The sequence below is a fragment of the Xenopus tropicalis genome, chromosome 9 (assembly GCF_000004195.4).
Source record: "Xenopus tropicalis strain Nigerian chromosome 9, UCB_Xtro_10.0, whole genome shotgun sequence".
Classification (NCBI taxonomy): Eukaryota; Metazoa; Chordata; class Amphibia; order Anura; family Pipidae; genus Xenopus; species Xenopus tropicalis.
This window is the reverse complement of record NC_030685.2, coordinates 84,127,666-84,143,156: the sequence shown is the minus strand read 5'-3', so window position 1 is coordinate 84,143,156 and position 15,491 is coordinate 84,127,666. Positions and strand designations below refer to the sequence as shown.

At 45.5% G+C, this 15,491-nt stretch overlaps 1 protein-coding gene across 9 annotated transcripts in view; it reads left to right on the top strand.

The window, feature by feature from the left end:
* r3hdm1 (R3H domain containing 1) overlaps positions 1-15,491 on the top strand; it is a 79,094-nt gene that overhangs the window by 20,375 nt on the left and 43,228 nt on the right. Inside the window, exon 1 of one of the 9 annotated variants that reach the window (XM_012970935.3) lies at positions 13,365-13,513. The exons of the other annotated variants lie outside the window; for them this stretch is intronic. The gene's annotated coding sequence lies outside the window, so the exon portion shown is untranslated. Of the gene's footprint in view, positions 1-13,364; positions 13,514-15,491 lie in introns of those variants that run through there. 9 annotated transcript variants of the gene reach the window in all.

Here is a 15,491-nt window from a genome sequence, read left to right as displayed (position 1 = left end):
TACCCCCTTAGCGCAATCAGCAACCCAGCTAAAACACAAAGAGTTAAAATCATTCAAAACGATATATATATTTTATATAGAATATAAAGTGCAATGGCTAGTGCAGAATGGGGCACGTGAGGATGGTAGATGGATGTGGGAGTGGGCCAGGGCACTGGAGGGTCTGGTTGCGGGAGGCCTAATTTGCACACAAAAGACAGAGGGTGCTAGTCTGGAGGGCCCCATGGCACCTGACTCGAGTATAAGCCGAGGGTGACTTTTTCAGGACATTTTGGGTGCTGAAAAACTAGGCTTATACTCGAGTATATACAGTAATCTGTTTAGTTTGGCGAATGTTAAGATGGTAGATTGTAAGCTCTTTTGGGCAGGACCCTCTTCACCTCTTGTATTGGTAATTATGTCCAATGTATGAAACCCACTTATTGTACAGCGCTGCGGGGTATGTTGGCGCTTTATACATAAATGTTAATAGTAATAATAATAATAATGGTAGTAAATCATGCTTTTGTTATAGCGCCAGCAAAAGACCCCCCCCCCTCCCCTGTGGTATAAAAAGCTGCCCCAGTGGGGTAGGCAGTAACCGCTTATACATAGTAACATAGTAAGTTAGGTTGAAAAAAGACATACGCCCATCATGCTTAACCATAATGCCTATATATAACCTGCCTAACTGCCAGCTGATCCTGAGGAAGGCGAAAAACCTCACAAACGTTGTGCCATGGAGTTTATAGTGAGTTCCTAGGGGGATACATTGTGGTTCTGCCGAGCCCACTGAGCCCATAACTATAATAGTGATACAGCTGGGCAGGGGAAATAGGAGCCAATGGAGACTGCTAATGCCCTGCTAGAGACGGGAATCCGCATAGCTCCCCTCATTCTCTAAATGTCTGAGCGCTCCCGCTATGTGTGACGTCTGTCCCTTACAACAATGTAACCCAATCACAAGTCTGTCACTCAGCCGGCTTCTGCTACATTGTTTCCATCGACACAGAGCATCCAAGGACAGATGCACTCGGATACTATTTATTTTTTAAAGGGGAACTCCACCCAAACACAACTTCAGCTTGTTAAAAAGTAAACATAATTTCAAGCAACTTTACAATATACATCAGTTTAAAAATATCCTGATAATATGATTCGGAGCAGTTCCCTAAGCCCCGCCCCCTGTTCCCCTGCTGATCTGGCGGGCTACTTTGTGACCCAAATAAAATATAACAGTAGTCGCCTGTCCTCAGCCTGCCTCCTCCCAATCCCACAATCCCCTGCTGCACACGTGATGTCAATAAGGAAAGTAACATCCCAGTGCAATGCATTGTGGGTTATGTAGTTCCTGCATGCTGTCTGTAAGCTGTGGAGAAGTTGTTGCAATTTGTAACATCAGTGTTTTAGTCCCTCTTCCCCTGCCAGGATTTCAAATGATGCAGAAAGAGAAGAATTGATTGGCAGCTGGATTTCAGCATATAATAATGGGATTTATTCCTACTTACTGAAGGAACAGGGATTTAACTGTTTAATGGTTTCTGTGTTGTGTTGGTTGCTGGGGTGGGGGTGGGGGGGTGGGCTAGCAGCCAGGGGGCCCCTGAGGCAGTAGCCCCGGTGGGCCTTGTACTCCCAGTCTGACGCTGCTTAAACCCCGGCAAAGGGACTACAGTTAATGCAGTTGGGAAGGACCTACTTGATTAGTTTAGTTTTCTCCAAGTGTCGTTTTATCTTCAGTGTCAGTTTTGAGCCATTTTTCTGTTCCCAATTGTGCCTAAAACTCACCAGGAAAGGAATTTCCTATTAATACTTCAGTGAGGGTTTCCCAGTATATGTGGGAGGGAATAACAATGGAGTGTGCAGGAAAGTGAAGCCCCCCCCCCCCATAGATACAAGTGCAGAGAACAACGTGTCTATCTGTGTGTAATTATCTCTACCCTCCCACTTATATTTCCTTAATAAGAAACTAAAGTGGGGGCCAATTAATTTGGGGGGGGGGGGGAGAGGGTATAATCTTGCCTGTACATAAAAATGATCCGATGTTCCTGCTGAATTGTGCTTGGTACAGAATAACTATACTGACGTGGTTGTACGGCATCTCTGTGCAATTAGGACTTTCCCAAGCGCTTCTGCAATTTAGTCTTCACAGGACTTTTTCTTGTCACTAACGTAAAGGGGAACTTAGGCTTCCACCCAACACAGAAACCCCCAATATCCCTATCACTGTAATCTGTTCCTTCAAACCGTAGGAATAAATCCCATTTTTTATAAAATGAAATCCAGCTTCAAAACGATTCTTCTCTTTCTGCATCATTTGAAATCCTGGCAGGGGAGGAGGGACTAAAACACTGATGTTACAGATTGTAACCGCTTCTGTATGTCTGCGAGGCCTGAAAATGGCTGACAAATGGCTTAATGCATGGGGGTCATCTGCTTTATGGTAGAATATCCCACTTGTATGTATAAATACAAATTTACAGAGAAGGAATGTTCTGGGCACACAATAAGCTGTACCCCCATACTGTACTGTCTAAGGGAAACACTATGGCACCCCCTACCCATATGTATAAATACAAATATACAGAGAAGGAATGTTCTGGGCACACAATAAGCTGTACCCCCATACTGTACTGTCTAAGGGAAACAATATGGCACCCCCTACCCATATGTATAAATACAAATATACAGAGAAGGAATGTTCTGGGCACACAATAAGCTGTACCCCCATACTGTACTGTCTAAGGGAAACACTATGGCACCTCCTACCCATATGTATAAATACAAATATACAGAGAAGGAATGTTCTGGGCACACAATAAGCTGTACCCCCATACTGTACTGTCTAAGGGAAACACTATGGCACCCCCTACCCATATGTATAAATACAAATATACAGAGAAGGAATGTTCTGGGCACACAATAAGCTGTACCCCCATACTGTACTGTCTAAGGGAAACACTATGGCACCTCCTACCCATATGTATAAATACAAATATACAGAGAAGGAATGTTCTGGGCACACAATAAGCTGTACCCCCATACTGTACTGTCTAAGGGAAACACTATGGCACCTCCTACCCATATGTATAAATACAAATATACAGAGAAGGAATGTTCTGGGCACACAATAAGCTGTACCCCCATACTGTACTGTCTAAGGGAAACACTATGGCACCCCCTACCCATATGTATAAATACAAATATACAGAGAGGGAATGTTCTGGGCACACAATAAGCTGTACCCCCATACTGTACTGTCTAAGGGAAACACTATGGCACCTCCTACCCATATGTATAAATACAAATATACAGAGAAGGAATGTTCTGGGCACACAATAAGCTGTACCCCCATACTGTACTGTCTAAGGGAAACACTATGGCACCTCCTACCCATATGTATAAATACAAATATACAGAGAAGGAATGTTCTGGGCACAGCTCATGATAGGGTTTGCATTCCCTTTAATATATATTTTCATTTATGAAGGCTGCAACCCAGAAAGTTATATGATGAAGAGAAGTGAAAGCCCATTGGCCACTGGGCGCCTCCAAATATCTCCTTGCGGAGCACCCAGCCTGGTTGGGGGAGTGCCGAGTGGCTGCTGCTAATGGCATGAAGATGGATGAGTGTGTAAGTCGCACACAAGCAGAACGCGAGCCGGTTACCTCAGAAACCTGTTCTGTGTCAGTGCTCTGGGGACGCGCATGGGAGCGAGCAGCCGGCACTGTCATATTTCTAGCACGCAAGGTTTCTCTCCCATGGTACGGCCGGTGCAGCTAGCAACCCCGCTCGAGCCCTTCAAGCACTGCTGTTTAGTTTTAAAGGGGAAATCCACCTAATTAAGAACCTATTTCTAAGCAACTTTCCAATATCCACTCATTCCTCCTCCTTTTTGGCTGACCTGATAGGGAACTGAAGCCTGTCTTTGCTTGTGTGACTGCAGGGCTGTGATTGGCTCTCCCCCTCCTACTGTGCTTCTGGCAGGGACCGTTAGGACACGCCCACCCCTCATTTGAAACCCAGACAGGGACCTGAGAGGATCTCTAGGGAGCTCCAATAAAGGGGCCATTGTTACATTCTACTTTGTCTCAGGACCCAGAACCAGAAGATCACAAACTAATTTCAAGAACTGTTAAAATTCCTAACAACTAAAGATGTAATAAAGGTACAGGTATGGGATCCCTTATCCGGAAACCCGTTAGCCAGAAAGTTCTGAATTACAGAAAATTGCCCTCTCCCATAGACTCCATTATAAGCAAATAATTCTAATTTTCTCTGTAATAACAGTACCTGTACTTGATCCCAACTAAGATATAATTACCCCTTATTGGGGGCAGAACAGCCCTATTGGGTTTATTTCATGGTTAAATGATTCCCTTTTCTCTGTAATAATAAAACAGTACCTGTACTTGATCCCAACTAAGATATAATTACCCCTTATTGGGGGCAGAACAGCCCTATTGGGTTTATTCAATGGTTAAATGATTCCCTTTTCTCTGTAATAATAAAACAGTACCTGTACTTGATCCCAACTAAGATATAATTACCCCTTATTGGGGCAGAACAGCCCTATTGGGTTTATTTCATGGTTAAATGATTCCCTTTTCTCTGTAATAATAAAACAGTACCTGTACTTGATCCCAACTAAGATATAATTACCCCTTATTGGGGGCAGAACAGCCCTATTGGGTTTATTTCATGGTTAAATGATTCCCTTTTCTCTGTAATAATAAAACAGTACCTGTACTTGATCCCAACTAAGATATAATTACCCCTTATTGGGGCAGAACAGCCCTATTGGGTTTATTTAATGGTTAAATGATTCCCTTTTCTCTGTAATAATAAAACAGTACCTGTACTTGATCCCAACTAAGATATAATTACCCCTTATTGGGGCAAAACAGCCCTATTGGGTTTATTTAATGGTTAAATGATTCCCTTTTCTCTGTAATAATAAAACAGTACCTGTACTTGATCCCAACTAAGATATAATTACCCCTTATTGGGGCAGAACAGCCCTATTGGGTTTATTTCATAGTTAAATGATTCCCTTTTCTCTGTAATAATAAAACAGTACCTGTACTTGATCCCAACTAAGATATAATTACCCCTTATTGGGGCAGAACAGCCCTATTGGGTTTATTTCATGGTTAAATGATTCCCTTTTCTCTGTAATAATAAAACAGTACCTGTACTTGATCCCAACTAAGATATAATTACCCCTTATTGGGGGCAGAACAGCCCTATTGGGTTTATTCAATATGTAAATGCTTTTTAGCAGACTTAAGTTATAGAAATCCAAATTACATAAAGGTCCCGAGAATTCTGGATAACCGGTCCCATGCCTGTGTATAAAATAACAAAAAGTGCTCCCTCTAGGGGCCAAAACAAAAACTACATGAATCTCCTTTATTGTGCAACAGAGCTATCCCCATCATATTGATAGGCATATAAAGCCAGAAATAGAAGTATTGAATGTATTCCCACTTCTTTTAGGGCAGGGAAGGCTTTATTGGCTGTGTGAGTATCAGCTGAGTAGTAATGGCTTCTTTATTTACTCCTATAAATATATGGGTGAGTTATGGAAAAACAGGGGACGGGGCTTTTGAAGTTGTTTGCCTAATTACTGCAGTTTATTTGCATGAAGGTTGCGGCTGCGCTTGGCTGTTAGTGACACTCGCTTACGAGTAGCGCTGCCGAGGGTTCAGAGGCGGCCATCAAAGAGACGGTGGCAGTCAGAGGCGGCCATCAAAGGGACGGTGGCAGTCAGAGGCAGCCATCAAAGAAAGGGTGACAGTTGGTGATTAGAGTATGGAAATTGCTGTTGAAATCACTTGCCTTCCATTTCCGTCCAATCACAGGCTCGCTGTTTAATGTTTAGGTGAGTAGGATTGCGGATGGATAGAGAGACCCTGAGTTGGGGATATCCAACCTGCAGTACGGCTGCTCCTGATTGAAATTCTCAACTTGTAGGCAAACAACCCTTTAACATTTAGTATGATGTAGAGAACAGTTTGCAGTTGGTCTTCATTTTTTATTTTTGTGTTTTTTTGTGTTTTTAATTCACTTTTTGTTCAGTAGGTTTCAGTTTGGATTTTCAACAGGTATCTGGTTGCTAGGGTTTGAGCTACCTTAGCAACCAGGGAGTGGTTTGAATGAGGAACAGATGTATTTATAGGAGAGGACTGAAACAGAAAAATAAGTAATAAATAGTAATGATAATAATAAAATTGTAGCCCCACAGAGCACTAGTTTTTGGGTTGCTAGGGTCAGTGACCCCCCCATTGGAAAGCTGGAAAGAGTTAGAAGAGAGAGGCACATTCAGACCAATTGAAAAGTTGCTTGTAATTGTTTTTTACCTTTTAACTCTGCTTATGTCTTGGACATTTGTCCCCAAAATACACTTTTTTTTGTGGTGAGCAGTTTTGTTTTAGAACTTAGTGTAATACAAGTCGTACATTTGTGCCTAAAAATGGCGCCAAGCCTTGTCTAGGGGAAGCAGTATCTGCTGGTACTTCTTGTGCATTTAACTTTATATTTGTATAAAATATACTAAAATATACTTTTTGTTTGTATCAAATACCAGAACCCTTTTGTTTGTTGGGTCTCAATAGGAATCTGTCATGGGTGAAGCTGGCCGTGATATTAACTTACTAAATGAACAATTTGTTACCCAGTTTGGCCACCAACACAGGAGGCTTAATTGGGATGATCCAGTCATTTGGCCCAAATTTTTGATTAGATCATAATGGGGGGGTGGGGGCCTACTGATTGAAATTCTTAATTTAATATCGATTGGACAGGGCCTCCCAGCATGGGACGATAAGCTAGCTGCCTGGGTATAGCCAGCTCTGGGATAGAGCTCATGTTTTATCTACTTCCTGTTGCTGGGCTGTTCTCTTTCCCATTGTCAGGGAGAGGTGGTGGGGCGGGGTCCATATTGAGATTCCCATTTGATAGCTTCCCACTACATGTTGCCTATAGAGATCAAAACAAATCAGATTGTTAGATGAAGTGCTCCATCTAGTGGCCAAAGCTACAACAACTATCGTCTTCACACTGCTTTCTCTGCCCAATGGGACAATATAATAAGGAAATCAGGTTTAACTGGGACTAAAGCCCACCCACCTGTTATTCTCAGCTCCTTGATTGGCTTTACTACATGCACCCAATGAATGTGTGTGTGACTGGGTTGCTTTGTGGCAGGGCACTGATGCTGAAAACCCACCTGTTTGTTAATACCTTTTATTTTAGCCCACAAATAAATATTATAACACTGCTTCCTATTCAGGCCAATCCTATTAATCTTCGAGTCTCTCATTCATACTGCTGCCTGGTTGCTAGGGAAATTTTGGCCCTAGCAACCAGGTAACCCGCTTCAATCTCAAACTGGACAGCTGCCGAACAAAAAGCTCATTAGTTCAAAACAAACGGGCAAATTATTTGTATTTAAACTTCCCTCTTGAGTTCCATAGTGGGCTAAGGGCAGCTCCGACTTCCCCTGTGCAGTTGGTCTTCATTCTGACTGTAAATGCACATTACTCTGTAACGCTTATGTTATAGACCGTTTCTTGGGCAGTTGTGTTTTTCTTTATTTTTTTTTCCCTGCCAGGTTTTGTGAAATAATGAGGCATAAGTGAAATGTAATGAGAATCTTGTTGTGATGCTCTGAAATCAATATCTCCTAATGGATCTTGCACGGGATAATGCCTCCATTAATTCAATTAAACGCGTACAGTGAAATGCAGCATTAATAGGGTATGGGATGGACATTACCGCACCGCGAGGGGGGAAGCTGCTCAAATGCTGGAAAAGGTTAAGGCCATTAGTGGGGCTTCTAGGCTAGAAATAGACTTACGTATTGTGTTTCTACCTTTTATATACATACTGTATCCTGTACTGTACTTACTGTATTTCATGGGGGTTATCCCATCCCCACATAAGGCTTTGGGCTGGGTGTATTGGCATGTCGGTTACACATTACAGCCGCTAGTGTGTGTATATAACATAAACTGGTCCTGTGGCACTTTATTATCAGATAGGATCTGTGCCACTGTGACAGAATGCTCTGTTATACAGATAGCTAGAATCTCAGCCATAAAGCAGGGCAGGACTGCTGCTTACAATGGGGGGGGGATCAGATAGGATCTGTGCCACTGTGACAGAATGCTCTGTTATACAGATAGCTAGAATCTCAGCCATAAAGCAGGGCAGGACTGCTGCTTACAATGGGGGGATCAGATAGGATCTGTGCCACTGTGACAGAATGCTCTGTTATACAGATAGCTAGAATCTCAGCCATAAAGCAGGGCAGGACTGCTGCTTACAATGGGGGGATCAGATAGGATCTGTGCCACTGTGACAGAATGCTCTGTTATACAGATAGCTAGAATCTCAGCCATAAAGCAGGGCAGGACTGCTGCTTACAATGGGGGGGGGATCAGATAGGGTCTGTGCCACTGTGACAGAATGCTCTGTTATACAGATAGCTAGAATCTCAGCCATAAAGCAGGGCAGGACTGCTGCTTACAATGGGGGGGGATCAGATAGGATCTGTGCCACTGTGACAGAATGCTCTGTTATACAGATAGCTAGAATCTCAGCCATAAAGCAGGGCAGGACTGCTGCTTACAATGGGGGGGGGGATCAGATAGGGTCTGTGCCACTGTGACAGAATGCTCTGTTATACAGATAGCTAGAATCTCAGCCATAAAGCAGGGCAGGACTGCTGCTTACAATGGGGGGGATCAGATAGGATCTGTGCCACTGTGACAGAATGCTCTGTTATACAGATAGCTAGAATCTCAGCCATAAAGCAGGGCAGGACTGCTGCTTATAATGGGGGGGATCAGATAGACTTAGTACTATTGTACTTAGACCCTACACAGATCCTATTATTATTTTGAGACACATGCAAACTTTTATTTTTTCATTTAGAGTCTCAAGTGCCTCTAATTAAGACAGAATCCCTATGAGTTTGCCTAAAGTCATTGCTGCTGCAGTTGCCCCAGGCATTAGTGGGAAGAGCCCCTGGCTAATTCCGGGCAAATTCTAGTTGTGCCATCAGAGTCTGCAGTGTAAACGATCCCCTCCGCTCCAGTTTATATGCATCTATTGTCTCTAAATGAAATTTTATTTTTGTGTAAATTGCAATTGAGCCCTTTTCTGTATAAACCCCTATAAATACCTAGATATATAACATACAATATAAGATATATAATATACAATATCTAGATATATTAGATACAATGAGCCTTAGAACCGGCGGCCATTCCCCGGAACGCACTGTATCTCACCTCTCGCTGACCATGAAGCCCCGCGGCGCATTGTTCCGTTCTGCTCGGTTCTCTTGGGCTTTCAGATAATTTGGGGTCACACAATAAATGCGACGGTGCACAAAATGAACAGGGGGATGTTAATGAAAGAGTTCAATGGCAGCGCCGGGCCGCTGGGAATAGGGGGGCTGCGTGTAGCTTGGCTATTAGATCTCATTTCCCAGCCAAAGACACATTCTGCTCAGAAAGGGAAATAATAGAGTTCAGTTCTGTGTTGGAAACATTCTATCCTTCCGATCGATGGAGATGTTATAGTCGCAAACGTCTGGATTCAGAATCCCTCATTTTAAGCCGAATCAAATTGTGGGAATCTGCTTGACAGCGGCACATCCAGAATGTGAAAATAGGTTTCAGGTTCACTTTGCGGTTTAGCCAAATCTGGCCTTGGGGTTTGGCCCTTAAGCCTAAGCAGATTAGAATTTGAAGTGCAGCAGGATAATATGCTGCCATTGGGCCGTCGCTGGTTTAATAGGCTGCCATTGTGACGTCGCTGGTTTAATAGGCTGCCATTGTGACGTCGCTGGTGCAATAGGCTGGCATTGTAGGCTGCCATTGTGACGTCGCTGGTGCAATAGGCTGGCATTGTAGGCTGCCATTGTGACGTCTCTGGTGCAATAGGGTGGCATTGTGACGTCGCTGGTGCAATAGGCTGGCATTGTAGGCTGCCATTGGGATGTCGCTGGTGCAATAGGCTGGCATTGTAGGTTGCCATTGTGACGTCGCTGGTGCAATAGGGTGGCATTGTGACGTCGCTGGTGCAATAGGCTGGCATTGTAGGCTGCCATTGTGATGTTGCTGGTGCAATAGGCTGGCTTTGTAGGCTGCCATTGTGACGTCGCTGGTGCAATAGGCTGGCATTGTAGGCTGCTATTGTGACGTCGCTGGTGCAATAGGGTGGCATTGTGACTATGCTGGTGCAATAGGCTGGCATTGTAGGCTGCCATTGTGACGTCGCTGGTGCAATAGGCTGGCATTGTAGGCTGCCATTGGGACGTCGCCGGTGCAATAGGCTGCCATTGGGACGTCGCCGGTGCAATAGGCTGCCATTGGGACGTCGCCGGTGCAATAGGCTGGGCGTCGCCGGTGCAATAGGCTGCCATTGGGACGTCGCCGGTGCAATAGGCTGCCATTGGGACGTCGCCGGTGCAATAGGCTGCCATTGGGACGTCGCCGGTGCAATAGGCTGCCATTGGGACGTCGCCGGTGCAATAGGCTGCCATTGGGACGTCGCCGGTGCAATAGGCTGCCATTGGGACGTCGCCGGTGCAATAGGCTGGCATTGTAGGCTGCCATTGGGACGTCGCCGGTGCAATAGGCTGGCATTGTAGGCTGCCATTGGGACGTCGCCGGTGCAATAGGCTGGCATTGTAGGCTACCATTGGGACGTCGCCGGTGCAATAGGCTGGCATTGTAGGCTGCCATTGGGACGTCGCCGGTGCAATAGGCTGGCATTGTAGGCTGCCATTGGGACGTCGCCGGTGCAATAGGCTGCCATTGGGACGTTGCTGGTGTATTTAGCTGGCAATGTGATGTGCCTGGTACAAGTGAAACCTGTTCTGGTATGCATGGTGTAAAATTTTTCCCCATAAAGGAAGTAAAAGTGTTTAAATAATTCAGTGAATAAATATTTTTGCTATGGGCAGAAAGGCTTTTTTTTTTTTTAAACTGTCACTAAGAAGCAGTGATGTGTCAAGTCACTTATTGCCTATGTTGCTGCACTGAAGCCCCAGGGGGAATATGTAGCCGCGACTTCCTACCTTTAATATCCAGGGGACCAGCTGTATTGGGAGGAGCCCCCCCAGATCTTTACGGGAGATCCGCAACCCCCCAATCAGCTGCACCATATGTCATATTTTTGTTTGTTCATGAGAAGCCAGATCATCAATCTGCCCTGTGTTACAGCCGGCACAATAGGAGCTGTGTGCTTTAGCATTCTCACTCCTTTATTCAATTTAGCTACTATATCTGCCGCTGAGAGGAGAGAAATCTATTATATACGTGGCCCCTGATTACGGAGTATATTCTCTCTAATACCCCCCCCCCCCCCGGCCCATAATGTATTTGAAACAATTGTGTGCGGCACAGAATGACTAAATGGTGCTTCGTGCTTATTAACCCCTCATTGTCACGTTGCTGTCAGTCGTCACCCCGGGCAGTGGTACTTGGGAAGGGTCTATCGGGCAGCTGTTCTGATCTCCCTTTGTAGGGTACGTGTGGGCACCCCCAGCTGGTACATTCCCCTGGCACAGCTGATACTCAATACAGTCCCCCCCCCCAAGTCCGTGCCATTTTTATTTGGTGCATTTGTCTCCCCTCTATGGGTTTATATTTCAGCTAGAAACCACAGGAATTTAGTTTATCTGACCCCCTCCTGTGGCAGAATGTGGCTGAGTGTTCGGTACAGTAACGGAACGTATGTGGGGGGGTAGGTGACCACAAGCTGCTCGGTGCACATTTCCCAGGGCTCTGCAGGGGGACCCCCCGCTCTGTGCCGTACGCTGCCCCGACATTTTCACAGCAGCTGCGGTGGTAGGTGGTAAGTGGTTAGAGCCACACTTGATTCCCATAGATCCTTTCACAGATAACCAACGTGCAAATTACGTTCAGTCTGGGGGGGGGGGTGTATTTACTCGCTGGGTGCCCTGTAGGTGGCAGGAGAAGCCCACCCCGGCCTTGCACCGTTTGGGCAAAGTCTCCCCCATTCCCACGGTGCGTTCGCTTCTCTGCAACCTTCCCGCACTCCATGTCCCACTCCAGTTGCTGTTGGGATTGTCCCTACGTCCCAGAGTGCTGTGTGTTTTTACAAATCCATTCTCTTGCATCAAAGTAACCCGCCCTGTCTGCCAGGGGTCACCCGGGGTAGGAGAATTGCTTATGTGCGGCATTTTCTATTTACCCAGGGGGTCCCTGTCATGTTCTCTGTGGGAGGGGATTGGTTTTTTGCCCACGTCCTTGTTTGTATTTTTATTTTTTTGGGATGGAGCTGCCATAGTGGTAGTACAGTGTGTGCCTATAACTTACTGTATGTATTGGTGTATACAGCACTGGGGCAAGCAGTGTGCCAGATCCCTAGCCTGCTATTCTCATTTGCCCACCCACACTGCTGCTCTATGGGTGCCCGCTCTGTGCAGGACCCAAGGGTGCCCTGCACTATTTTATTGCAGCTGAGCCTGAGTCTCTGGCTCTTTCTTTTACCAACTCAACTCTGTGCCTCCCAAGCCAGGGTGCCCACATTGCCCAATGCAATTCATTGCCCTTACGTGCCCCCCTGGCTGTGCCATTTTGCAACTTTCTAACAAAGCAAACCTTTATTCTTATTGCCAATATCGAAATGTTCCATGGATCCTGATTAAGGACTAATTACATGTAATGCTGGGAAGCTATAGGGACACTATATAAATATATATATATATATAATATAATCTCCCCCCCCACGTTGTATATCTTTCTAAACGCGCAGCCATAATCTCGCCTTCCACGGAGGATTCGTTTGACTGATAAAGATGATATTTTATCGTATTTCTGGCGGAAAGTCAGCCGCTGTGCAAATTGCCCCAATCCACTGAGAATCAGATAATTTCCCACATTTGCCGAGGTTGGGAGCTGCTGCGGAACGCTGAACCCGTCCTGCCCAAGAACTATTTATAATTGGTCTTTATTTGCCGTATTCCCACTATTTCTTTCCCCCCCCCCCCCTACACGAAACAGAAGGCAGCGCGTTAAATTGAGGGGTTTGAGCTTGATACGAACGCCTGTTTTTGTTTTGTTTTTTTGGGTTTTTTTTTTTTTCCTCCAACCCCCCCTCCTCTCGGTGCTGTCATCCAAGTGCAGTTTTAATGATGAAGAAAATATATATCTTACCCCTTTTCTTGGCACTTTCACACGTTCACACATTTTTTTTTTCTCCTTTGCATCATCTGCTGCTGAATTGCTAATGAGGAGCTGAATTTAGCGTGAGAGACGCGTTTGGCTGGCTCTGAGCTCTTACTGGTCGGGCTGCTGCTGACATCACCATGTACAGCAGTTGGCTCCCTGCTCATTGCGCGGCTCGTGGAAGTGCCTTAGCAGACTGAGCGCCAGGTGCCTGCTGCATAGAGCAAGTGTAGCCTTAGCCGTCGGCCAGGGAACGCTCTCGATGCTATGGAAAGCGATTCTCCTCTAATCTGGTGCAATGAAGCTACGTGCCGGGATGCTCCAGGTAAGGTCCCTGCCCGGCCGCCCAGCCTCCGACCGCCTTGCCGGGCTAACTACCTGCAACGTTCAGCCTCTTTAGCTGTTCCGTTTAATTGCACGATGCAGTGATACGCATACATTATCATTAATGCTCTCTCTGGTACAGGATTGTTTCCATTATCGTTGCCCTGTTTAAAACTAAAAGATTTTATTATTCCTAATTTAGCGATTTTCTTTTGAATACAGAGTTTTCTTGTGATTAAATAGACATGGTATGTCTCCGACCCCTTAAGGATTCTTATTCTTATCCGACCCCCTTCAGGCTTCTTATCCGACCCCCTTATGGCTTCTTATCCGACCCCCTTATGGCTTCTTATCCGACCCCCTTCAGCCTTCCTATCCGACCCCCTTCAGCCTTCCTATCCGACCCCCTTCAGCCTTCCTATCCGACCCCCTTCAGCCTTCCTATCCGACCCCCTTCAGCCTTCCTATCCGACCCCCTTCAGCCTTCCTATCCGACCCCCTTCAGCCTTCCTATCCGACCCCCTTCAGCCTTCCTATCCGACCCCCTTCAGCCTTCTTATTCTGCGCATATATCCGTGTCAAAGACTGTCACTTGGCGCCGCTTTCAAGTATCGATTGCCTGTTACAATTCGTGTTTGCTTAGTAAATAGCTGCAATGAAATAGGGACTGTTCGGAACCGTGCCATCTGCCCGCAAAGTTGTATCGCCCCGGGGCAAGTCGGCAGTTTGTTAGAAGAAACTGAAGGAATATGTTTGGGAGACAAAAGGATTTGTTGAAGGAAATATGACATTGTGGCTGTAGCAGTGGTGCTTTCCATGGCAGAACCGTGGGAAGGGGTATGGTTTGTGGGTCCAGTTAGAACCTTGTGGTGTGTATTTTGGCTACAGGGCTTCTCTCGTTCTATGGGCAGAGAATGCTTCTCTTGCTAATGCTTTGTGACATGTTGGCGGTTACACCTGATCGCTACAGTCGCAGGGCTGCGTGTATAATAGATAAAAATACAATATCTTACTACATTTTCATATCCTATTTCATCATTTATATTTGATATTGACTGTGTTTCGTGGAAATGTCTTGGAAATGTTACTTTAATAGGGTTAAAAGAAACAAAATCAAGACTATAATGAAATGTTTCAAACACAGACTTTTATCTTTCTGCCTTAGAATAAGGTCCTGTTATGGTTTCATTCTCCGAACCCTACAGGACCCCATTGTAACATTGTTATTTGTGCCCATCTGTAAAGTGTTAGATCATTGCATTGAATTCTGTTTACTGTTCCTTTAAGGGGGGGACCCCTTCCTCCTAGGGATTTAAAGCATATGGCCATTGGGATGTTGCCTATAAGGGGGGTCCTTATGGAGAAAGACGCGGACACTGGGTTTCCATATGTTACTGTTCGGGGGGGATAATTTTATCCTTGACCCTTTCAGTACTTTGGGATCGATGTTTCCATCCCAGTGACATTGGGTGGGAGACTTAGCACCCGTATGTGGGTGCCCCGGCACCTATTCGCTTGTATATGAAATAGCTATGCCCTGACTAGTGGGAGGAAATGCGCATCCGATCTGTAACCCCCCTGGGATTCACCCCCCGTACCCCTGCTACCAGCTTGGCATTATTGCTTCCATATTAGCCATGCCGGATCGCACTCTGCTTAATTTGACCTATGAAGCTTTTGTATAAAATTACAGAGAAGACTTTTTCTCCCGTTCCCCCCTCTCCCTCCCCAACACACTCATTTTGTTATATTAGTGCCGGAGTGTTTATAATGATTAGCACCGAGCAAATTGCCAAATCCCAGGCTCGTTTTCCCCATTATGCCTCTCCATCCTCTGGCAGGCTCTATTGGCAGCGAATGGGCTTATTTATATAAATGCCCATAAATGTATCCCGGGCTCTCGGCGCAAGTTGGTATCACAGGGGGATCTTTCTCACCCCGCGGGTTCAGGTTAATTTGGAGGTACCGGCTTCAAGTTT